Source organism: Vidua chalybeata, chromosome 4, assembly GCF_026979565.1.
Source record: "Vidua chalybeata isolate OUT-0048 chromosome 4, bVidCha1 merged haplotype, whole genome shotgun sequence".
NCBI classification, from domain to species: domain Eukaryota; kingdom Metazoa; phylum Chordata; class Aves; order Passeriformes; family Viduidae; genus Vidua; species Vidua chalybeata.
Window position 1 is genome coordinate 15,273,732 of NC_071533.1, and position 26,346 is coordinate 15,300,077.

Below are 26,346 nucleotides of genomic sequence, written 5' to 3' on the forward strand. Positions count from 1 at the left end.
CTGGCAGTTTCTCCTAAGACATGAAATGAAGCATACTTTCAATACTCCACCTTACAGTAGACTGAGTTTTTTTCAGACCAAAGTCTTGAGAGTTTTATTTAGAGCCTGAGCTGAAATCTGTACTCTTAAACTCTTCATAAAATGCTCAGAAAAACTGAGTTTTCAATACAGGTTTTCAAAATGATGCCTTCATTTTTATCCAGTGGAAAAGGTTAGACAAAACAGAAGTAAAGGGTCATATTTATTGAAGTGTAAAAACCTGTACAAATGGATCCCAGGTGGAGTCCAGTCATGAGCAAGGGTTTCAGGATTTGGTCATAGGGATGACCTGTGGGTTGCTTAGCCATGGACCAGGTTCACTTCTGGGAAGAGCAGGTGGAATCTACCCTGAAATGGAAAAATTGCCAACCTTCCATGTCATATCCTGGCACAATGATCTTTGAACATCAGTTTTAGTTATGGGCAGCTCTAGCATTGGGATGTGTCAGATAAATAGGAATTTTGTCTAAGTATGTGTGCATTGTTAATGGTTTGATCATTCAGCTGTTGTCAGAGGGGAGAAAAACAACACTTTATTGTCCCTCCAGTGAGTGTGACAGTAACAGGTCTTGTAGTTCCTCTGGCCTAATCTGACCAATGCATAAAATTTCTGCCTGAAATGTCTAGCCCACTACATATTATAATAAATTAACTACACTTTCTTTTCAGTACAGATTCCTGTTGTCCCTGGACTCACTAAGAATGTGAGAGGGAAACACAGTGATGAGGGGCTATAAACCCAAGGGCCAGGACGTAAAGCAGAGGATATGTATGTACTCAAAATGGTTTATGTATGTTTGCTTTGATCTTTAAATGTAAACCTAATGCTTATCACAAGTTAGTGATTGCTTGCCAGAACCAGATATGCCTTGCACTGTAGCATCAAACTTGAGGCAATGAAAGCAGCATGAAAAACATCTTGGCAGAATGAAAAATAGTTTCCAAGCTGTTAGCACCTTGGACTTTCTTGGCTTTTCTTTGCTTGTACAACCAGAGGTGAACAATATCATCCTTTTAAATTGCTTTGATAAATCTCATTCCCTTTAGGATTAAACATTCCTGAACATTTTTATGCCTCAGTGAGCTCTTCCAGAGAAACAAAAAAATTAATTCTTTAGCTCAACATTATACTCATAGGACCTAATTCCCCTTGCCTGTAGTTATTGTAGCCATGCCCATTCGTGCAGAGTGACCACACTGTTACTCTCCTGTCTGCTTTGTGCACTTAGATTTTATGTACAGAGCTTTTATGTGGCTCTGATCAGTGGGAAATGACTCAGCAGTGTCCTGCAGGGGTGAGTTGCATGGGTAGATGTCAAACATGGATTTTGGATGCAAAGCCGGGACACTCCTGTGCATCCTGTGTGTGCAAAATCAGGCTTAACCACTAAGTACTTGTGATACTTTGGGTATCACAGCTGAATCCAGGCTAAGCTGAACACATAGAGACAAGAGTTAGCACTTCATAAATACTCAAATATTTGCAAAGTCATTATTGGCACAATGTGACTCAGCTCTCCTGAAGTAATGGGGCCACCTGATTTATACCTTTGGAGGGGATCTGGCAAAGGTGAACAGGGACACAGCAGATAGGGTTTTGAATGGCTACCTTGTGGCTCCTTGGAAGGCTATCTTTATTAGCCACAGTCCTTTTGGTCATCTGGCCCTCAGTCCTTGCAAAACAATTTCCTAAGGTGCCTGAGGTAAAAAAGTAAGAATTTTGTGAACAGCTCAGGTTTTATATGATGAGAGTTTGCTGTGAGATGGCTGATCACAGCAAGCAATAGCTGAAGATATTTTCCATTATTCCTGTTTGCTTTTCTGAGAGCCAGCTAAATCAAACCTGTATATTTACACAAGGAGCATCTCAATAAACAGTTCACATGCAGTATTCAGTATCTGTGTAGCAGCTTAGAGCAGGGAAACAAGTGACAGTGTGTGAAGGTGATACAGACTTGGTAGAAGGTGAATCTTTGTCCAGCAAACCTTTGTTAAAGACATCAGTGCTCAGGAGGAAGGAAGGAATGATCCATCCCAGCTCTGACAAAGCCTGAAGCACCTATACATTAGTTTAATATTTCATCTTTTCTGTGTAATCTTATTACATATCTTGATAATGTTGCAGTTTGAAAGAGTGAGATGGCACACCAGGAAATATAACAAAAAAAAAAAATCAAGGGAACAAGAAGAAAAGCACATTTTCTACTTCACATGATGACTGGTTTAGAATGAATAAAACTTTTTAAAAGGCTATTTCCTTTTTTCTCTCCTATGTCACATAAACAGATTAGGAATTCTTCACTTGAGGAACACAAGGCTTTCTATGTGATACACTACTGAAGTGCTGAGGTGCAACAAAACCAGTCCACAGATGTGAGATACATCTGATTTGCCTTTTACATTGGACCTGCTGCTTGGCTGCTGAACAGCTCTCCTGTAATCGGACATGTGAAATTACACCCTCATTTCCTTTAGTGACAGGGACACTGCTAAAGGAGGCCTCTGCCACACTCTGATTCATTTAGATGATCATCCAAATGCAAAGATGCTTGTTCTAATCTCCTCTAGTAAAGGAAGTGGGACTCCATGATTCTGCTACTGTATCATTTCCAGTACTCTGGACAGGGCAGGATCCATGTAAAAATGCTCTTCCTTGCACTGCAGAAGTAGCTCTGGCAAGGAGTGCAAAAGAGGCAGAAAATGTATGATAGCAGTCTGCAATTTTTTTTTTTTGTTTCCAAGTGGCATAATTTGGGTATTAAAATAAGAAGTTTACATTATCTATTCTGTTCAAATTAATATATACATTTCTAACTTGTATGTTATATATTTTGCATAGTATGGATCTAATTAAATTTGCAAGTAGATAAATAATTCCAAGTGAAGTTAGAAAGAGGTGACCCATAATACTCTAGTGCTTTCATATACTGGCTCCTTATTAGATTTCATGTAGTAATTTTAGAATTTAACAGTGCCAGCGTCTTTATGTTCATACTTAAGAGTTACTCCCTCAAACTTAAGATTTATTTATTTTGACTAAAAAAATTTAAAAAAAATCACTTTTTTTTCCCATCTATTATGAACTCAATGTATTATATAGTAAAACTGACCTCCTAAACCTTCCCAGGTAAAAATCAACTAACCAAAACAAACTGAGAGCAACTAAAGGTGATTTCAATAGCAGAGTTTTCTGGCAATTTAATTATGTTGCTTTCAGAATTATATCATTAGTATTATTGTCCTTAAAAAATTGAACAAAATACTAACCGAGTTGAAAAAGTTCAGCAAAAGCAAAACTTAAGAACAAACAGGCTGTTGAAAGCTCCATATCTAAAATGGTTCAAGTGTCCTTTAAGAAACTTTGTTCTGGTGTTCACATACATTAGCCCCCCTATTATAACTGTATTTTGAGGAGAAAAAAAAAAAAACCTAAATCACCATTTGGGAGCTGTATTTCCTCAGGTAACATTGGTAAGGCCCATAAAATTCCTCCTGCAAAAGCCAATGTAATCTTGTGAAATCTGCAGGCATGAAGCATTTATGAAAATGTGGTGCCTGCACAGGCCTTTGTGTGGTAAATGCCAGAAGTACCACCTTGTACAGGACATATTTTTAATATTGATGAAAATGGAAAAACCAAGCTCAGCCAAATTTGTACCCCAGGCTTGGAATGTGAACACTGACCACCTCTCTTGGCTACATCCAGCAGTGAAGGATGGGGAGGTCAAGAAGTGTACAGGTTGTCAGTGGCTCCTGTGTGCCCCTGGCTGCCCTCATGTCTGGCAGTCATCTTCCTGCCTCTTCTGTGTGATAAGAAAGGATAAAATTGCAGTTTAACAGAGGTAACTGAGTTTCAGCTTAGACCAGCACTTCCCTCCCCAGTGGTGGAGGAGGCACCACCAAGGAGCAAGTGATTCCACCCACAGCCCCAGCCCTGTCTGTTCCTTTCCCTCCCCACTGAAGGCAGAGGGAGGTGGGATGGGAGGTTAAACCAGGTGCTTCTTTTTTATATGCTTAAATTAGGAAAAATTAATCTACCTTAGCTGACTTCCCCAGCAACATGCACAATGCTTAGCTGGGGCATGATTAACTATTCCATCTGCTGGTCCTAATTACAGATACCATGTAACCATGGCTTTTGGCCTGCTGTATGACTAGGGAAGGAAAAGACAAAGAAAATTAGGCTCAGCAGACACAAACAATATGGGAGTGTTTTTTTGTGCTTGGTTGTTTTTTTTTAACCTGTGTTAAAAGCAATGTGTTCTACTTGTCCTGGAATGTTATTCTCAACCAAAGTCTAAATTTTTAAAAATCATAAGTTGTTTAGCTCTTTCTATCTTCTAATTGCTTAATTTAGTTCAGTTGCAGCTCTAAGAGTTCTTTATGAATTATAAAAGGAAAAAGAAATCTTTCAGCCCTGAATTGAAACACCCTCCCTCAGTGCTGCTTCTCTTGTGGGCACTGGTACCATTTGTGCAAGAGAAGTGATGAATGAAAATGTGATCCTTCAGGACTAGTGACATCTCACACTGACACAGTGCCTTGAGAGAACAATAGGATAGGCTGGCACATCTCCTGTAACATAGTAAATTAAAATAACCAGAATAAATACCTAAAAATGCCACCATATATCAATAAGGTATCACCAATGAATGACTGCAATTCCCACCTCATTGAAAAGGAGAGGTTTTGTAGTTGAGACACAATTAAATCTTAACTATCTTATACACAGAATGAACTTTTACTGTTGAAATGATTGCCTGGGCTCCATGCACACTGCCACCAAGGAACAGGCATTCCTTAGTTCTCTGCTGCTGTTTCAGCTCTATCTGGCCTAACAGACAGGATGGAGTCTGGCCTGCAAAGTTACCATTATAACATCAACACAAATATAATTACGTTTTCTCCAGCAGTGGAATTAGTGCCACCAGGAAACAAAATCATTTCAGGTTTCTCCTGCTGTGTTTGTATGAGCTTGGGGTCTAACTGCCAACCAGGGAAATTTGGCCTTTGTGCTCACATAATGCAATGCTGTGCTTTCCATTTTGAGATGAAATTACTGCTAGTGGGATTTGTGGCATAGGAAAAGATTTGTGCTGTAGGAAAAGAACGTGTTGCTAAATCTTTTGGTAGTTGTAGCTGCTTTGTGTCACCACATAAAGTTATTTAAATGGCCATGCATACACAGATGCACAGCTAGAGCTTGTGTGTGTGTGTTGGTTTGGGATGTCTTTTTAGGAAAATTAGTGTGATGTGAATCATTGTAAGTGCAACTTTTATGGAGTAGAATATGAGCCTCCGGGTACCTATTCCCTGTCTCTCTGAGTGCACTCATTTTTTAAGGTACTGGAGGTGGATTAGGGATCTCAGCAGTAAGCTTTGGGATGCTGCTCCTTGCATCTCCTTATTGCAGACCCAGGCAGACCATGCTAAGGATTTCCTGGCAGGCCATGTGCCCACATTTTTCCTGGTGAAAGCAAGGATTGGATATAGGAAGGGGGAAGGACTTGGTTAACAATAGACTTTTAATTCTCTGTTTTAATGTACCAGTCAGTTGGGAAATAAATGAATGACTAGAGATTTCTGGAGCATTTCTTGTGCATCAGGAGGTTGGCTTTTCCCTCAGCATCACAGAACACACAGAATTAGCTTAGAGTGATGGTGAAGAGCTAATTCTCCCTATAATTGTGCCTCCTGTGCCAATATTGCAGTGTTCCCAAAAATGGTCTCAAATGAGATTAAAATCAACAAACTGAAGCCAATTTCTCTTACACATAGCCTTAAGCCTTTTTTTTCAAAGAAATCTGAAATTATACTGCAGGATAAGTATTCCAGCTGCTGCTTCAGCGGTGTCCAACTGCAGTGATTTAGAGCAAAGCCTCCGTGAAAACAAAGGGAAATTTGTCCTCGGCCTTGCCTGGCCAGCTGGATTCCAAGTGCAAATTAAGTCCTTGTACTGCCCTTATTCAGGGGTAGCAGTACAAATAGGTAAGGGTAGGTTGGCATTTTAGGTCAGATCAGAAGGGCACTTCTAAAGCAAATTTCCTGATTTCTCCCATTTACCATGTTTTTCCTTGCACCTCAGGTCAGAGCATAGGAACTGGGCTTTTGGATGAAACCAACATCAGAAAAGTACTCCAGGAGCACACTTCCTAAGCTGCAGCCAGTTCAGACAAGGGGTTAGACTGGAAAATTCAGCCACATGTATAGTGTGGATGTGGGGTCCCCACTACCAGCTGTGGATCTGCTCCTGTTTAGCTTTCCGGTGTAGGCAGAGCCATCTGACACCCAGGTAAAACACTAGTGCATTACAGACTCTCATTTTGAGTAAATTGGAAATTTAAATAAGTAGTAGAAACCTTATAATAATACAGTACTCGTCCCAAGTGATTTAAACTCAAGGCTTTCAACTCTCTAGCACAGTTTCTTTCTTCCCCTCCTCAGCTGAAGAAGCAATTCTGCTTTTAAGACTCTGCATTACCATATGCATGTTAAAAAAAAAAACCAACTCTTTTTCACTATGATTTACATGCCAAATTTGCTTATTTACTCCTAGGTAGATTAATCTTGTCTTTAATTACTTTTATAGGAATTACAGGCTTTTAATCTGGTTTAGTGATCTATTACTTACAGCTGCAGTGAACAAAATACACACAGGCTGGGGGAAACACATCCCTTGTGTAGGTGGCCACTGTAGGCTTCTTCTAAATTACACCAAACCTCATGAGTTAAGGCCTAAGTAGTTTTCAGGATTTGAACAATGAGGACATTTCAGTCAAGGACGTAATTGGCAACTCTTTCAAGAAAGTGTAAAGAGTGTAAAGCCCAAAAAACTTGTCCCAGAAAGCTTAAGATCACAAACTTACAGGACTGTGTTCAAACACTCTGTACTGGTTTTAATCTTCCTCTTGTTTTTCTCTCATTGCAAGTGTGTCAAATTACTCAAGTTAGGATAGGAGAAATTAATTCACAAACTTTTTAGGTATCTGGATTTAAAGTTCTAGTTGGACCGACTTCTAGTGTGCAAGAAGTGTACACTTGTATTGCTCTTCCTGAACATCTGAAGATGACAGCGTTAAAGAATTAGTCCCCAGAGCATTATTATCCACTTCCAACTGATGGGGCACAAAGAGATTTGATGGCTTCTTCAATACACTGTGGTAAAGCTTGGAAAGGAATCCAGATGTCCTGGTTCCTCATCCTGTCCCTGAACCACAAACCACACATCCCTTCCTTATTAGCGACAATCACAGCACATGAAAACAGACTATTTATATCTAAATATTTCATCTGTTCTCACTCATTATTCCCTAACTCACCAATGTAATTATGTTGGCAGGGCGACAATCTCTTTTTTCCCAGTAAGAGCAAACAGATTGTTAGGTTTTCTGCTGAGATACAAGCTGCACAAGAAGAACTCCCAAATAAATCAGATCAAAAGGACCATGTTTCCATTGAAACATCCTTGGTCAGGCAGCAATGGGAGAGAAGATTTCATAATATCTTTCTTGGCAGACTCAAACAGCTGCTTTAAAAGCACTGATCAAGAAAGGTTAACTTTGAAAAGAATATTAACCCAGAATAGGTTTAGCCAAAGAGAGGGGAAAAAAGCCAATAAAAAGGGGCTTTGGAAAGTTCTGGTTTTCGAATGTCATGCGATAGTTAACAGTCCTCAGAGTTTGCATAACAAGCAGCTTTGGATAGAAAAATAAGATGGTCTTTTCAAAATAAATCCAAGATTCACATTTCATAAATATCATTGCAAGTTGCTTCAGTGATTACATATTCTCTGATTAGCACAACTGATGCTTGTTCTGGTAAAACACTTGCTTCCATGTATGGGGAATATCAATGAATCTTGGACAGAACACAAGGCTCCTTGAGAATTTCGCTGCTGGAGTCAGTGACACCACATTTCATTCTGAATAAGGCAAGCACCTGGCAGGTCTTGACAGTGCTTGGGCTGCCTCATCCTGAAGTGGCAGCTATATTCTTTGTCTCAGATGCAGGCATTATAGACATATAATGTGCATAATTACAGTCCTTTTAATTTCCCAGTGACATGCAGCAGTCAGGTTGTGTTTGTTAGCATGTACATAATATGTACATTAGTCCTGCTCAACAGGATACCACAGTTCATTGCCACAAAACTTCAATTTTCCAAGCAGACTTAGAGCAAAGGCTGAGAGCATAACATGGATTCATAATGGTTTCAAAAAACAATCACCAATTAACATGAATGTTTTGGCTGGGATTTTTTTCTGTGCTGACCACGTGCTTCCAAATGTAACCCTGAGAAATCTCCCCTGTAGTGGAACACAACCAGTGGTATTTGAGAACACCGGAGGGAGAAAGCAGCTAAAGGCCACCATGTCTTCATCTCTTGCTAAGTCAGAAAGTCTCCACTATGCATGCTCTCTTCTGTTTTCTGTTGGTGACTTGGTACAGCCCAACTACAGTTCTGAAACCCTGTTTAACACCACAAGCGAAATGGGCACCATAACCTCTGTGTGGCCTGGAGCTGCGCAGGAATGAGTTCCTGCTCTCTGCAAAGGAAGATGCCTTCAGATTCTGTTAAATGATAACAAATAAGGAAAAGGAGGCCTCCCCTAGTTCTAGCAATACTATCCCTCCCACTGGGCTTTCCTAGAGGTGGCAGAGTTGAAACTCGCAGGTTTTATTTTCAGAACATGGTCATTTTTCATTTTGGTATTTTAAAGTAAACAATCCTTGGTTCCCATGTATTATTCAAGTAGAGAGAAGTGGGTATCCAGTGCACAGATAATCAAACAGCCAGCCTGCACCAGACAACCTTCTCAAATCACTTGAGAAACTTCCCTATTGCTGTTGTTATCATTCTCCATCCACTTCCTCCAATTATCTAGCACTTCAAACATAGTATCCCATGTTTTCCCCACAGCTGTGGGGTGAAGCAAGCAAGAGCTGTGTTCCTTCCATCTCCCCTAACAGTGCTTGCCCAAATGAGAAGAGAGAGAGCTGCACAGATGTTGCTGGTATCACATTAATACAGAAATAACCTGTTGAAAGTAATTTGTTTTCAAACCTTTCAGTGAGAAAATATCAGTTTCAAATGGAGGAATTAATGATTTTAACCTGCCTATCAAGCTCTTTCATTGCCAGCATGTAAAATGGTTATTGATGTTTCAAGTTGCAAGTAGTAATGTTGAGGGTATTTTCACTGCTGCCAAAACATTTACATGAAACTGCTATTGAGATCAAATTATCTTAAAACTGCAAAGCGTGCGTGGATTCCAAATTACTCAGCTGGAGAGATTGTTGCATATTGAAATTACATGGTTGAAACTCGCAAAACTCCACGATTGCTTCAGATTCATGGGGATGGCAAAAATAGCTCTTGAAAGAACTCTTCTCCTTAAATGCAGTAAAGAAACAGACACAGGCTTAGGCTATGTTTAAACCAGTATTCCACCAGCACTTCTCTGTGGTTCTGGCTTTGGTTCCACCACCCTTCAGACACAGACAGCTCAAAGAGAGGGGTGCTGTGGAAGTGATGCATCAGGAAGCTAAAGCACAGAAGCTAAAGACCTTTTGGGGAATGGCAAACCAAAAATGCAAATTCTAAAAATGCAGTAGGCTCTCAGAGGTGCTCAGTGCTGGTAGGATCCTATTAACTATCTCACATTTGCCTTTCAGGAACACATCAGTGGTGGAAAAAACTCCAGAATATCACCAAAAAGAGGAGTGGGCAATTTCAAGTCTTTGATGAACCATCCATCATTCCAGGTATTTTGATGTGCTTTCCTTTGCATAATGTTCTAAATGAACTGCTGCTTTTTAGTAAGGATTCTGTGTTGCAATGAAAGAACAATCTGGCCACATTAAAGATATCCCTAAGAAAAAAGTGCTTCCCTCAAAGAACCATAAAGGTAATTTTCCAAAAATCACAGGAAGGACTGTCTAATTTAGCACCAGAGGTAAGGCGTCATTTCTCTCTAGCAGAGAGGGGATGGACAGATGAAAACACTAAATGCAGAAAAATCTTACAGATAAAACAAAAAACTCCTAGCTGCCATCAGAAAAGAGCTGACAAAGAAAAATGAGGGCTGTAGAAAGGGCTCACCTGTGAGGAATATTGAGTGTGGCACTGGAGCTGGGTTCTTTGCCCTTTCAGTCACTGGTAATTGGAGATTAACATCTAAAATTTGTGTGCTTTTTCCCTGCAAGTTTGTAGTTGATTTGTTCTCATTCCTGCAGTGAAATTTCCTGAAAAGCAACAAAAAAAGCAATAGGGTAAGACAGGTTCCCCACATGTGGTGGGCAGTGCTCAATGGGTGTTTGTCTGCAACAGGAAATAAGTGCCTGTGTGCTCTGCCACTGTGGTGTGTTTTATCATGGCATAAAATCACACTGATTTCAGCATTAGCTTGATCAGCAGATACTCTGCACTGGTGCGTGTCCTGTGCTAAAGTCACAGATGAGGCATTCTGTTCAGAACAATCTGGTACACTTCTCAGAGGGAGAGGGAAAAGGAATTAAAGAAAGAGCCAGATCAGGAGGAAAGAAATACTGATGATTTCTTCAGGAGCTGTGCTTATTCCACTTCTTTTAATGTGCACACAGTGACAGCTCTGTGAGTAAAATACCAGAAGTATGTCCATGAGCTACCACAGTGTACACATTTCAAAACAATCTAATACCTGTTCTCTGTTGCATTCAGATCAAGTGTTTTTTTTTTTTTTTTTTCCTGAGAAGACTTAAGGATTGAGGTTTGCACATCTTAGGAAAAAAATACTTCTGCAGTACTTCTGACTGGTACATCTGGCAGTGCTCTTCATTTCACCTGGGAGAAGAGGGGCACAAGGTTTCCCACATCATCTCCTTTCTTGCCAACCCTTGAGGCTTCCAGGAGGGAGATATCTCTTTGTTCTCTGCCTTAAAGAAAATAAAAATCTGAATTAGTGGTCTTGGTTCAGTAGGACATTTCAACACCTAGTTTAAAACATCAGATGGGCTCCAGTGAATACAGGAAGTGTGGGGGCAGTCAGAATGACACAAGCACATATGTAAATATTTCCCTGGATGAGGCTTCAAATTTCATTTGGGAAAATGTGAAGTTACATAAAGAAAAGAACACATTAATTCCTTTTTTTTTTTTCAACAGTATTTAACTGCATTTATCTTGAAGTAGGGATGTGTGAAACACTGCACTATTGTAGATAAAGATATATAAAATGAGGTAGATTAAAGATTTGGAAATTAATTTCTCAAGAGACCTTTTTCAGTCTAGACTCTATTGAAATATCCTGCTAATTTGTTTGTCTGGTCTCCCTGTGAACATAACATTTGATACTATAGGCAATGCAAAGATCTCTGATAAGCTTGCTGCTTCCTGCAGCACTCTGTGTTCACAATGAACTTCTTAAATACAACTTTCAGCTTCTCTGCATCACCCCCATTCTGCATTTTTTTTCACCACGTGCTTTCTCCTTTTGCACCCTGTGCCTTCATCCCATGCGAGACCATTCTCAGCTTCCAAATCTCCTGTGAGGACAAGGATCTCTGAGCTCCCACCTCCTCATCTAGTTCACCCTCTGCCTGCTGGATGCACACTGCTGAACTGGTAGGATTTGATTGTGATCTTCCTTGTTACCTGTCCTCACCCTTTGCTAGTTTGTACTTGGATAGGAGCTGCTGGAGGGAAGGGTGAACCTAAGAAATTAAAGGGGTTCCTACCAGAAAAATTCCAGAAACGGAGCTGATCTTCAGGGGATGATGCTGACTCATTAATGGTACTTTTTGAGTGCCTTTACTGCTTTTTAGTTAAGCACACAATGCAGCTCTGTAATTAAGCTACAGGCATAATATGGGACAAAATCTGCTTTTAATTTTCTTTCTTGTAGTTATTAGTGGGTCAATTAGATGTGAAGAACAGTTGTGCTTGAATTTTGCCATTTTAGATTAATCTGTAAAACTCATGGTGTTTCCTGAAAATTATATCTTTATTGCAAGTTAGATAAAGCACATTTTTTCTGAATGCCTTCTGTAGTCCAGATATTTTGGATTGAAAAAGAAAGACAGGAATATTTGGAATTCAAATTAAAAAATGATCTGGGAATAGGAGAAGTCTACAAGCCTTGACATTTTGGGAGACCAGGCCAGTCATCCACAAGGCAAGCCATCTCTGTTTGGAAAAGTGTCTTTACACCCTCACCTGTAAGTAATGAATGAAGCTGAGTTCCAAGTCAATATCCAGGCCTGCTTAGGTTGACTTTCTGTGAAGAGCCCATTACAGGATGCCAGTAAACATCCATAGGGCTCCTTTAATTTTCATCATTCAAATAGGCCAGCATTAAGAAGCACCCTGCACATACTTATCTCATTCCTTCCCCTCAACATCCCTGAAATTCTGTGTTCAGTCATGGTGTTCAATCACCTGAGTATCCAAAAAAGGAAGAGCAGCTGGAATAAGCTCTGTATCTTGGTGCTGTAGAATTAACTGGCTGGTTAAAATTTATTAGGATTCATTTTTTGCCACAGGGGCAATAAAGAATGATTCTAGCCTGCCTCTTACAGATACTGGCACTGTTCTCAAAACAAAACCCCAAAGCCCCGGAGAAAGGCATTCTTTTCGGAATATGTGTTTCTGTACCTTGATCTCACCAAGGGGTAGAAATGTTCACGTTTTCTGTAGCAAGGGTGCAGTGTGGCTTGCAAGGAATAACCTTTATGTATCCTTGTGTGCATCTAGCATTAATAAACACTTCCCACCTTAAGATTTCCTCTGGGAACTTTGCTTCCTCTGGCTAATAGCAAATTCCCAGTAAAATCAGTTTGTACTACAGATGCAGAGGAGTCTTTGTCAGAAAGAAATTCCTCCCAAACCATGGATAATCATTATCCACTCTGAATTACCTAATTATCTTTTGGAAGTTTTGTTTATTGTGTGGAAAAAGAAACAAGGAGTTTTCTTGCCAGCTCCCTCAGAAGTGGCCTAAGTGCTGACTGTCTGAGGAAGATCACAGGCTCAGGCCACTGTCCCATTGTCCAGCTGGGTGCCTGCAATAGCCTGGCCCCATAAAACAGACATTTAGCTGAACAGAAGCAATTAGCCCTCCGTCGTGGCCCCTGCTCACAATAGCAAAACCAGCTGATGTTCCCTTAACTTGAAACAATGGGAGGACAGGCATGGGCTGTGGAACTCTTACAAGCACAGTAACTCCTTCCAGAGGGGGACCGTGAGAAAGTGGAGCCTGTAAAGAGCCTTTCAGTGGATGAACTCCTGAGCAGTCTTTTATCCAGTGAACTCATCAGTCAGCTGTCTGTGGGTGCAGCTCTCTTTAGAAAACCCCAACTCAACTGCACCATGCCAGTTTGTAGTGATAAACCTTCCTGCTGAATTATATTCTGTCTCAGCGCTGTGTTCACCCCAGTATGAATTTATTCAGCAGCATCTTTTCCCTCCAGTCCTCTTTCACATTCCTTACTGTGCTTGTTCCTCTTCCTAATGATCTGGGAATAGCAGTGACCACCAATGAGAGCATGGCAAGAACTGAATGTTGCTCCTAACAATGGCAGTGGGGCTTCACTTAAGATTCAGATGCTGAGAAAATTCTAGCAAAAAAGCTGGTGAGCTCAGAAATTCAGCCCTTCTGTATGAATCCAGTAATTCACTTCCTTTTGACTACTTTCTGCTCCACTTTTGCCATCACCCCTAATCAGTGGATACCCAGAACTCAACTGCTAGCAATAAGGCTGTGTTCAATTAAGGACAGCTCTTTAAAGCTGTGTACAGCACTGTGCCCCTTCCCACCTGGGATGTCTTCCAAGCACCTTCAGGCAATAGTTCATCACTTGCAAGTATGAAACTCTTTGAAAACACAAGGCCTTTGCCAGTGGTAAGGCAAAGATACCATTAACTTTGGGAAAACAGTCCACAGTAAATAGAACCATCTATTTCATTCAGCATCTTTGGCAACAGTCCAGTGATTTGGTTTCCAGCTGATGCCATGAGTTTTCTGTAGGCACACATTCCTTATGAGCATTGTTTCTCCTTGTTCTTTTGCTAAATTTCCCTGTAGTTTAGCAGTTTGGATACCACAGCCCCAGAGTTCTGATTTCTGCCTGGGCAGGCCTGTTGCCAGCCAGCTGCAAATGGATATTCTGTTGCTTTTGGAATTTCCTTCCTAAAACCTCATCTAAAGTCAAATTAATTATTTAGTGATTGAGTAAGAATTGTCAGTGAGTGTCACAGAGTGGTTTGGGTTGGAAGGGATATTTAAAGACCACCTAGTCCAACCTCCAAGATGTCTCACTTCTGCTGCTGTTACCATAGTTTGCATGAAAAAAAAACTTTCCTTTGTTCAGCCCCATCATGGATCTGTTTCCCCATCATGTCTCCTCATTAAATCTTCTGCATGAACTAACAGTTCTAACATCCCAGTATAGGATACTGAGAAGACTGGTAGGACTTCGAAGTCACTGAAATGTAACTATGACATCTCCCCAAAAGTGCCACTGGAAGAATGAGGAGTGAAATAAAAGAAAAGCCACTACATTTATGAACAAGCAGATGGTACCAGAGAGCCCCTACCCCTGGATTATCTGTCCATCCAGGGAACCTGGGTGAAAAAAACAAATAGATTTACTGGTTTTATGGGCATTCTTCTCTTGCTCACCAATAGATGGGAGCAGAGATTTCTCTACTCAAGGAATTTTCAGGCTACAGTGCTTGCAGTTTTTTGTATACTGTGAAGGGCAAAAAGTAAAACCAAACAATGTCAATATAGCTCATTCATGTGTCCACAGGGAGAAGGATATTGTTTTGTTTGGTAGCATACAGATGAGGTTTGTAATGGGAGTCAAATAAAAAGCAGTAGTCAGCACTCTTGTATTCTTTAACATTGGAATTCTCTGGTTTGGTATCTAGAACTGGTCAGAGGGTATTGATTAAGTTTACAACCCCTCATTGTTATTTCCCAGATTATAAGCATGTTTTGCTTGGATCCAAGCCTTTACAAAAGCAAGTGAATGTGTCCTAAAGTTCCATCCCTTTTTCTTACAGGATCAAAGAGGAGAAGCTGCCCAGATGTAAATAGATAAGCCTCTAATGAGATGATCAGTGAATTGTTCCTCTCTTGTGTTAGAAACAGTTAGACTACTGCACTTAGGGCACTCTGCCCTTCTGACTTGTATAGCAGGATCGCAGCACCTAACACAAGCCAGACAAATAATTTCAGCAATTAGCTTTCAGCATAGGTCCCTGCCCTCTGACCTCTGCTGTTCATCAGAGGTGAGCCAAATGCTTTGTTAAAAAAAAAATATTAATTGGGCCTGGCACTCCTCTAGGGCCAGGCATGTCACAAACAGTTTCTAACAGCAAGGAGCTGTTTGCAAGAAGCAAAGTCTTGTTTATTTTCTGCTCAACGGGAGCCTGACTTAGCCATACTGGATGTGAATCAAAGCCTGATCTGTGGAAACTGGGAATGGCAGTGCAGGACCTGCTCAGGTGCCACCTGTGTGACACTGTCAGGACTCCTCCAAACTGCCAGTGAGGGAGAGGAGAATCATTTTGTATAGCTTGAGGTTGGTTGGATTGTTTGGGGGATATTTTGTCAATTCCCTCTATTCCTGCATAAATATTTTGTGCAAGCATAGTAGGAATATAAATTTAAGTGCCCCTGGAGCTACCTATAAAGACAAGGGTTGGTCAGAGAGTAAAGAAAAGCTCTCTCCTGCCCAGCTTTGGGACATGGGCTGGTGTTTACAGCATGTCAGTACAAACTGGAGGTCAGCTCAGTGTGAGGTGCTGCCAAGGAATACCAGAGATGTCTGCAGAGGTAGAACACGGTGCTGAGGCAGGAAGAGAGGATTTCCTCTCTGCTGCCCCTCCTCTGTAGCTCACCCCAGACAGGGGCCTTTGTCAGGCAGCAGTGGGATGTAACCAGGGAGATGCTTTGCCTGAGCTTCTGCCTGGTTCCCAATCAAGCCCTTTATTCCTTATTTGTTTTTCTTTCACTGATGTTCACTACCATGTTCGTAATTTAGAACTGAAATTTCCAGAGGCAAGCAGGAGGTAGGAGCATCTGGAGCTTTCATGAGAGAGGCATCCAAGCTCCTGAAGAGAGCCTAAAGAAAATGTACTTACCTAAACTCAATCAGTCTTTTTCTCTATATTAAAAGTGAGTTTACCACCCCTCCTATGAACCCAGCCTTCCAAGACATAGAAACCTTCCAAAGTCTTGATCTTCTCCCAGGGTGTGATGTTGGCTTTGAGCATCATTTCTCAGCTTTTTTTCATGTAATTTGCTTTACTGAAGGGGAAAGATCACTCCAGCTCCCTTTCACATGACAGGGCTTCTCTGATGCAAGAGTCTAAAGTGATGATTTTTTTTCAAATTCTGGCACAAATACTGCAGATAACACTACTCTTAACTTGCACAGCTAGAGTAGAAGTTGCCAAAGCTCTGGAAAAAAAAAAAAAAAGAGAGAAAAATAAAGGAAGCTGACTGCATGCTAACTTTGGAAGTTAAAAACTCTGATTTGTAGTTTGGCTGTGTTCCAAATTTATCAAAGCCATGCCTTCATTCTAGTAATAAGCTCCACTAAAAACCAAACTCCTCTACACAAAACTGACTTTTGACTTCCTAATTTAACAGTAACAGCAGCTTTTCTGAAAAGATAGTTCCTGTTAGTGATGAGTTAAAAATTAAAATTCAAACCTTATCCTGCAAGAGCGAGCAGTTTCATATGTTTTTAGACTGTTTATTGTAACATGGAGGGAGGAATACTGCAAAATCACCTAACAAAACATCAGATTAAGATGCCCTAGTGATTAAAAATTTAAGGATGCCAGTGCTCTTTACCTTGTATCCCCCTTCTGATCTGGAAATGAACAAAAGTCCTTGTGAAATGCAAGTGCAGAGGCTCCAGGCCCAGTCTGGGCTTTGCACTCAGGTGATTGGGCTTTGATGGCCCCACCGCATTTTGGTTTTACATAATCAGCTCTTTTTGTTATAAGCTGTGGGCTTCAGATAACAGCTATGAAAAACAATTTCAAGTGGAAGCAGCACCCTGGGTACAGACTGAGACAGAAAACATCCAGAAAAATCAAATATTTCTTACTTTTTGTAATCACTTGTCTTACAGCAATCGAGTGTTGACTGGTGTTTGCTGACAACTTGCTTTGCAGGAAAAACAAACTGAAAGAGACAGAAAGAGAGGGCTTTTCTGCATTTCTGGTAAACCTGTAGTTATGGCCTTCAATTATAGATTTGCCAACAGCAAAGAATAAGACAAATACGTGCAATCTGAAGTGTCTGGGACCAAACTCACACATGCCTTCACTGTACTGCTTTTGTTTGCAGAATGTTTCCATCTGGATGAGTAGCAGGAAGAGGAAAGCATTTGAAGCTAGGAAAACCACCATACTGCTATCTATAAAGCACTGATAGGATTTTTATGTGGAGCCCTAAAGAGAATGACATGCAGTGCTTTTTTTGTTTTTTTTTTTTCTTTTTGCCAAATCAGAGATCTCAGATGTTTGCAAGCAAAACAAAATAAACTCAGACATTGAAACTCCTTCCTGAAATGTGGCTGATGCCATGGCACGTCCCTCAGCACATGCACTGCGCACCCCTGGGCACTGCTGGGACACTGCTAATGGCACCCATGGCACAAACGGGAAGGTAATTAGCAGAGAATGATTAATGCTGCAGCTAGAAAAGTAGACAAGTAATCTTTTGGGTTTCAGTCCATTTCCTCAGTGTTTTCAAACCAGCACCTAATCTTCCCAGACCCCACTCTGTGGCTGTTCCTTTCTGTTCCTTTCTTCCTTTCTTTTCTTTCCGCCCCCTCCCCCCCCCCCCCCCCCGCTTTTTGCAGGACTGTGGCTTATTCTGATTCACTCCATTTCTTTCTTCTCAAACAGCCACAGGGCAGGCTCGCTGTTGCCAGGGATATGGTCAATGCATGTGACATTGTGCCACCAAAAACAATCCCGTTTATTTCTGGTGTGATGCTGCTGAAATCGGTGCAGCCATGCTGGGAGCAGTACACCTCAGTCAGCCACAAAATTTTGTGAGAAGAATTTTCCTTAAAGGAAGTGTTCTTAAAAAATAGCTCTCAGGGAGAAATATGCAGGTTTTGCTCGTAAAGTGGTTGTTGGCAAAGGTTTCCTTGCCAAAATCCAGCGTATCAGTGAGGGATGGTAAACACATGCCATTTTGACAAGACATTAGTAGGTTACATAGCACTGTGGAAAATATTACACTTTCTTCTTCCCCTGACCTCAAAGAGCCTGTTAGGAGATTAAGAATCTCCAGCTCTCAAAGGTATAGCTGTTGTACCAAAATTCAATTAATGGAGAATAATATTTTGGGAACAAGAGAAAACACCTCTGTGGCATGTGGAGTGCTAGGAATAGATGGAAAATTGCCTGTACAAACAGTTCAGCAACTCTGGGATGAATTATAGGAGGATTTTTAGGCATGATTGCCCATCTGTGTAAAACAAGATGTGCAGTCACACACAGGAATGATGTGCAGAGCAGACCTGTGGGGCTGTTATTAACTTGCTCCAGGGCAAGTCCTGTCCCATCACATCTGAGTGTGACCCAAGGAAGTTGAGATAAATCTGTATAAGTAAATAAATAGAGGAGGAGGCCTCACTGGGAGGAAACTCAAGGTATGCTATCTACATCTGTGTTTCTGTGTTTGGGGTTTATTTATACTCAAGTCAGATTTTGAACTGTTACTTCTCCACTTGAGGTTTTTTTGGCAGTTCCAAGAGGGCTGAAGGCTCAGATCCAGGGGGTTCCTTCCAGCTGCACAGCCCAGCGCAGGCCACGGGCACTGGCAGGGTGTGGGGAGCTGCAGGACTTCAAACCAGGGATGCTGTCAGGAACTCTGCCTTACACAGCTCCCCGTTCAAGTACCAGCTGCAAAATGTCAACAGCACCTTCCTCAGAGAACACAATTAATTAAATGAGACTTAATTAATTACTGTCAGGAAAGCAGATGTAGCGATTATGGCAGAAGTAAACAAATGCACATATTGTAAATTGTTCTGCAAAGGATTTGTTCTGGAATCCCTGTAGCCCTTTCACTCCTCCCCAGGATGCTATTGGGAAGGTCATCAGGGAAAAATGTAGAGATAAACTGCAAATTGATGAGGAACTAATGTACTTTTATAAGTTTATATCTCAGGAAAACAATCAGCAAACAGACTCCTTTATTAACCCCTTGGGACTTGGGGGTGAAATACAATCCTGATATTTAATTTCCAGATCATGCAACATCGTGTGCCACAAATAAGTCAACTGTTTAAAATCTGTTTAATGTGAGTGTGAAAAAGCAAATGTGGAGCCACCCCAGTCTGGTGTTTGAGTGGAGCCTTTAGACTTTATAAAGGATCTGCACTGAATGAAATCTCCCATACCTTGTAGATATGAGGATGCTCCAAGCTCAATACAACAGACACTGAAATAGTGAAACACACTTGGAAAACTCAGATAGAAAAATTTCTGAGTTGCCTTTCAAAATTTCTTCAAGATGATAAAGAGGACAAATTAGGCTGGTTAGGGATGTAGCTGTGGAAGCAAATGGGACAAATGTAGTGGAAGAACAAGTCAAGATATTAAGAAACCAAGAGTACTGTGTGTGAAAGAAAATGCATTGCACAGCCAGTGCCATGCTGAGGGGAGTAGCCCCATAGGCAGCCAGGTCTCAACAGAGATTTTTACCCTTCACTCTGTGCTGTTGTTTGCTCTGCAGGTAATGATGGCTTTGGTGTAGAGAGGATGGGAGCTGGGATGTACTTTAGGGTTTCATACCGTGAAGAAGCTGTGAAGGTGGAAAATATCCCATTTCCTTGGTGAAAGAATTAAAGGATTTAAGGTAGGCAGCAGCAGCCTGTGACCAGGGTGCCGGAAGAGGGAAGTTGCAGTCAGAGGCCACTGCTCTTCCACCTCCTTGTGGTTCCCTTTTCCACCAGATTATACTGATACAAGTCAGAAAGAGGGGCTTCTGTGGCTTCTTTGCTACCTGCCAGGGTATCTCCTTTATTTGTTCAGGTGACAGCATTTCCTGTGCAAAGGACTGCCAAGTACCAAGCTGCTCATGAATGCTGCTCCAGGGCTATGGTCTGCTCCCCACCATGGTGAGTGCATTGCCCTGCTCACAGGAGATATTTGTGGATTTGGGGTTTTGTATTATGGGCTTTGTGCTTATGTGAGTTTCTTCTTGCTTTCAAAAGCCAGGATTTAAAGGTGAATAACTCTGTTTTATCATGGTGTATGGGTTGCCATTTTCTGAAGGGAATGAGTTTGGTTTCTGTTCACAAACATTCACTTCTTTAGTGCTTGTCTCAAACAATTTTTGTTCCAGTAATGAGTAAATGAGTAAGTGAAACAAGTAATGAGAGGAGTGAAGGTGCAAACAGAATAGCTAGAACTAAGTTCAAAAATCATTCTAAACAAACCTACCCACAGTAAGATGTGTGAGAAGAGTAGAGGCAGCCTGTTCCCATGCCCAGCCATAGGATGGAGAATCTGTTCAGGCAGCTGACAAGGCGGATGGATAATTAGCACCATGGGTTAGGACCTGGGCAGGCACTGCTGGTGACCTGGTAGTTGCTTTTGGCGCTTCATTTGGAAATCTCTTCCTCCTACTTTAGGAATTGGCAGAGTAGCACAAGACCATCTTGCATGAGGGACTGGGGCAGCAGCAAGAGCTTGACTTTTTTGAATCTTAAAAGGAAAACAAAACCTTTAAAAGAATATATGAAATCCCCCTTTTAAATTCTCTCAAAGTCTGAATTCTCCCCTTTTAAATGTGACAAAGGGCTCTTTTTCTTCCTCTTCTCTCTCATTTAAAAAATTACTTTTTTTGTGTGCATTCTAATGCATTTTAGAGGTTTTACAAGACAGCTCTGCCAGCTTCCAGCTACAGCTTCTATGATCTGAGCACCTATTCAGGCAATGGTAACTTTACATTAAATAATCAATGACAGGTTTTACACAAACAGAAAATATTAATAATATCCAGGAACTTAATGCACTAAAAGCCAACCAGCTCTCTGTAACATCCCATCCTATTATTGTGCCTCATTTTGTATTTTAGATAACATTTAAGAGGCAGGGGGGTAATTAAAGTAGTTGAGTGAAATGCTCTGATAACAAAGAACATTTTCTTGTTTGTAAGAAGTCATTGGTCAAATCATACAGCGTCTACCTATGCAGAAATTCTGAGAGTGACTCCAGCACCATTCTGCATTTCAGAGCCCAAGCACATTCGTAGACCTTGTACCAGTAGATGTCCACAGGCATCAGCTTTCCTGCCTCTTCCATTTGCCTGTCCTCGTGCCACACCCGCACAGTGCTGCTAATGCCTTTCCAAATCCCTGTTCTTTTTCAGCAGTCAGTGAATGACAAGCCAGAAGCAAATGGTATCAAATTTGGCCAGGCAGGGCAATGTCAAAATGAGGCCCAACAGGGTGGTGTGGCTGCGGTCTTTGCTACCTGCCTACAGCTGAACAGGTTCCATTCTCATATCCTGTACATTCGGCTTAATTGGCCTGGCCCTTCCAAAGAGAGGCAGCAGCACTGATTTACTACACTGTATAAATGTGTTTATAGCTTGGCACCAGCACACTTACGCTCACTATTTTCCAACATGGATTTCCAATAAGCCCTTTGCTCAAATGAGTCTATTAACTTTAAAGTGCCTGAAGGTGAAACTGAATTATGAGAGGCAAGCTTTGGGGGTTGAAGCCCAAAGCAGCTGGGAAAGGCTCCCGGAGTCTTCAGTTAGTACCTGTTGTGGTTGATACTTATATTAAGGAAAAATAATGTAGAAAGTAAAAGCAAACCTGGGACACACATGGCCTCAGCCTGAGCTGACTTTCACTTCAGCTGGCCCTCAGACTCATCCCGTTCCACAGATTATTAGAGCAGCTCCCGATTCAAGCCAATGTGCAATCAGAACATAACCCATTCCTTCCTCTCTTTATGAATTTAACTTCCAAGAGTCACGTTGCCCTGTTTCTGCAGTGGGGCACCACAGCCTGGGGAGAAGCTCATCTGACTGTGGTCCCTTTGGCAGTGAATTTCACAGCTCTGTTTGGTCTTTGGTGTTCTGCAGAACTGGGACACACTTCCCTCTCCTCTCCCAGCCTGGGGGGCTGCACAGAGCTGCTTTTAGAGCCTCTCAGTGCTGCCTTGCTCGCTGCCAGAGCGGCTGGGATACTTTCTTGTGGAACACCAATTATCATCCCTGCAGGGACAGGAAATCAGGCAGAAAGTTTTAGCGGACCCCTAAGTACAGTCCATAATTACCTACCTGTACTTGCTCAAGGTTACATCTCCCCAGCTAAGGAGTAAGACTGATTTCTAGTTGCTACTACCTTGACTTTATCAGGAACAAGAAAGGAACTCCTTAATACCCGTGGAGGAAAAAAAGATCCATAGAGAATGGAATTAAATTAGGAAAACTAGAATTTTTTTGGATGAATGTCAGGGGCAAAACTGCCATAGTAATGTCTACTAAACTGTGGCATGATCTCCCAGGGTGAGTGAGTGATGGAGGCTCTCAGTGTTAAGAATTAAAACACCATCAGGCAAAGCCTCAGGAAATCAGTGTCTGAAGAGGCAGTGTGGCCCGGCTGTGGCAGTGCAGGGACTGTGCCTGTGTGGAAATGTCCATTGTCCTTACACAGAACCTGTTCTTCTCCTGTAAAATTTGTTGTATTGCTCAGGTAGCTGTGATCTGCAGAGTATTAAATCCTGCCTGCAATTAAACTATTGGGAATCTTACAGGCTGATCCGGCAGCAAGCCCTCAGAGGACACCAGTGACTCTGGCTGATGCTCCCCTGTCCCATCCTCAGCACGTGATGCCTTAAAAATTCTTCAGACTTACATGAGGTAGAACACAGGTATTACTGGGCATTTCTGCTTTAAGAAAAAGAAGTTTCCTTTCGCTTTTACAATTCTTTTTATCCCAAGTTATGGGCTGATCCAAGGAAGTATGGCTACTCTGTCAGTTGGGAACTGCTCCCTTTCCACTCCAGTTACTTTTTGTGCCAGTAAAATATTTATGTGACAAGTGAAAAAAATCCCTGTGCACCAAGGTCAGGGTGCAGTGTCTCTCTGTGGAGATCAGCTTGCATTGCCTTGTTTCTGGATGACATCCGTATTAAAGACTTGCAGATGTAATGAGAGGATACAGTTTTTAATTTAAAATTATGATGTGCTGTTACCACATTATTAAATTGAATTTGTGAATTTTTGCAGAGTACCCAAATTTAGGAAATAATATTTCTTGGTGCAGTATTTCTTGGACCTGCTGTGATGAGTAAATACTGGATTGCATAGACAGTCATTCAGAGTAAAAACAGTGGGATTAGATGGGGGAAATTCATAAAATTGCTTTGTGTAACACTCGGACACCTCACACAGTGTGAGAGATTTTACCATCCAAAATAAAGGTGTGGACACATGCTAGTCATGACCCTTTTAGCTCTTCTCTGGAAATTTTTGTTTCTGCATAAAAGAAGAAACAGGAGCAGAGAAGCAGCAAGTGAGGAAATGCTCCCTCTCCAGTCTGTTTGGACTAAGTGTGGGAAGCCGAGGGGAGCAGGGCTGGCTGAACCTGACCTAGGGTGTGCAAACAAATCCATGTCCTGTGGCTTGCCTCCCCATGAACCTGGGGAACAGAACTTCTGCAGGTAAGCAGGATTACTTCAAAGATGTGCGGTGGCAATTCCAGTTTTCCTTTGTAACACAGAGTATGTGGAGCCCCTGGATTTTGTCCAGCCACTCAGACCGAGGCAGGCCTGTCTTTAGCTCCCTGGCACCAGTCATGAGGCAGTGCTGACAGACTCTTCAAACTCTTGTGGTTTGGGTCTGTTTAGGGGGAAAAAAGTGTCTTTTGCCACTCACCAGATATACTGTAGGGCTCAAAAAATAGACATGGAAAAGCAATGGCCATGGCTACTGTCCTGGCTCTTCACAGATGTTGGCTTTCCCATTCCTCAGGTTAAACTGCTGCTACTTCACAGTGCACTTCATCTCCTGGAATGAGGTTGGTGCCATTCATTTGTCATCTGTATTTTTTCTATATTTGTTGGGATTCTTTATAGTCTGGAAAGCTTATCCCCTCTAATTTTTGGTTTTACTTGAGTAGCTCCACTTGCATGGTAACTCCCTTCCAATATTTCCCATCATGTCTCAGATTGGCTGGGGGGCTGCACCAGGTGGGAAAGCCAGGATCGCAGTGGAGCTCTGCAGCACTGGTTCACCAGAGATGTCTGATCCAGCAAAACTCTACATCAGCCTGGGACACAAAATAGATCATTGCAATGGAAACTGAATCCTTCATTTGCTCTTTTTATTTTCTGCCCTTGCTTTGGGTTTGTTTTCTTATCTTTTCTTCCTTTGCAATTGTCAAGGCAGCATCTGGGAGTTTTATGAAACAAATGTTACCCATTAAAAGCCCATCACTACCTGCCAGAGAGGAAAATGGCATCTTATTGAAAACAATATGTAATGGTTATTGCTGTCGTCTTGTTGCAAGTTATGCCCTTGAAAAATATTAGGGGCTTATTTAGTAGCAACTGATGGTGAGGAAAAGCCCAACTACACAGAAAATTAACTGTTGCATTATCTTTTACACAGCTTCCAACACCATCATACAAATGCCTGGTTTGAAGCTGTGTTTACAGTTGCTTCAAGGACAAGGAACAACACTTCTCCATTATGCTTTTGTTGCCTCAGTGTTGGAGTCACGAATAATTCCTGTTTGGTTTCACGTACCGGCCTTGGAGCAGCGATGGAGACTCCAGTCCTGACCAGGAGAGCAAAACTCCAGCCACGTGAGTAAGAAAACTCCTGCACACACAACATGCCTTGGGCACTGCCTGGGGGACTCTGTGTCTCCAAGGACACTTTTTACCTCAAGCTGGCACCCTCAGTACCTGTATTGCCAGGCCAAAATGCTGATTCATTCACAGGCTGTTAATCTTTTTTGATATTTCCATCTGAATCTATTATGTATTGCCTTTTATAGTTTTACCTTGTATTAAAATTAGGATTAATAAAATAAAATCAACAGATTTTTACAAATCAAATTGGGAAACACAGATCTTTTCTCTTGAAAACACAGAATTAATTTCTGCACACTGCAAAGCCCCTCTCTCAGCACAGACTGGAATCGAAACTGGTGGCAGAACTTGTCCTTCCTAAGTATGAGTTACCATGAATAGGGTAAATATGACTGAGGGTAACGGCCAAAATGCTTGACAGTCTCAGGTGTGGCAGCGGTGAATTTCCACGTGCCTCCAGCCGGGGATTGGGAGCCTTGGCTGAGCACAGAGCGCTGAACATGCTGCAGACGGTGCCTCAAGACCTCTGGTGTCAGGCACTCTGCAGTGGTCCCATAGAGGCACCTCATCACCTCTGCCCTGACACTTCACAGCCCCTTGTTAACCCTTCTCTTTTTATGGCCCTGTAGGTAAAGGAGTTGATCCTACTGAAATATTCCTGAGGCTGCCAGCAAGGAGCTGTAGAGCTGCCTGAACCCAAGTCCAGATGCACACGTTCTCCGTGACGATCAGTGTGCTCTGACAGGGCTGAAGCTGCTCCAACTCCACGGGACAGCAACACAGAGCAGCCCCAGCACAGTCAGAAGGCTCTGAGCTGATGCCAGGCTGATGGGGAACAGCGTTTGTGCCAGGATTAGCACCGGGCCCCTCACAATCACATTTATACTCATTCTACATGGATGAGGACTGGCTGACAATTCCCGGCATTCCAGTTTGGAAGAAAGAGTTTTGTGCTTGAAGAGGATTGTAGGATGGAGAGGCGTGAAACAGATACCAAAGCTGCACCATGGAAATCGTGGTGTAAAGTTCATGTGCAGTTTGGAGGCACTCATCAACATAACAGTAAATGAACAATTAATAATCTCTGTATCACAAAACTACAAGGAACACAATATACCCAGTATTTTCCTCAACCTCATTTCTGATTCCTTTTGATAACTGTTGGTGCCACTCTCTGGCATCATCATCAATCCAGCTCCATTCATTCATCTCACATCATGATGGCTGTGGATTACGGCAGCTGCAGAGTTCAAAGCTGCCTCTGCTGGCTGTGATTTTTCTGCAGCGTTACTGAGGGATGTGTTTGCAGAGACTGAGCTGGGCTGACAGGGTCACTGAATGGTGTCAAGCTGCATCTAGCAACAGGGAAAGGGACTGGGGTTTCTTTGGGTGTTTTTTTGTTTTTTGGTGGTTTTTTTTGTTTTTGTTTTTTTTTTTTTGGTTTTTGTTTT

At 41.8% G+C, this 26,346-nt stretch overlaps 1 long non-coding RNA gene across 6 annotated transcripts in view; it reads left to right on the top strand.

Moving 5' to 3' along the window:
- LOC128787288 (uncharacterized) overlaps positions 1-26,033 on the top strand; it is a 38,547-nt gene extending 12,514 nt beyond the window's left edge. For 3 of the 6 annotated variants that reach the window (XR_008430646.1, XR_008430647.1, XR_008430650.1), the window contains 10 exons: positions 709-808; positions 9,715-9,804; positions 11,551-11,641; positions 17,548-17,705; positions 19,791-19,913; positions 20,090-20,175; positions 22,832-22,948; positions 24,051-24,096; positions 24,690-24,886; positions 25,525-26,033. This is a non-coding gene — a long non-coding RNA (uncharacterized LOC128787288). The remainder of the gene's footprint in view (positions 1-708; positions 809-9,714; positions 9,805-11,550; positions 11,642-17,547; positions 17,706-19,790; positions 19,914-20,089; positions 20,176-22,831; positions 22,949-24,050; positions 24,097-24,689; positions 24,887-25,524) is intronic. The other 3 variants (XR_008430651.1, XR_008430648.1, XR_008430649.1) reach the window with 3 other exon arrangements.
- The last annotated feature ends 313 nt before the right edge of the window (positions 26,034-26,346 follow it).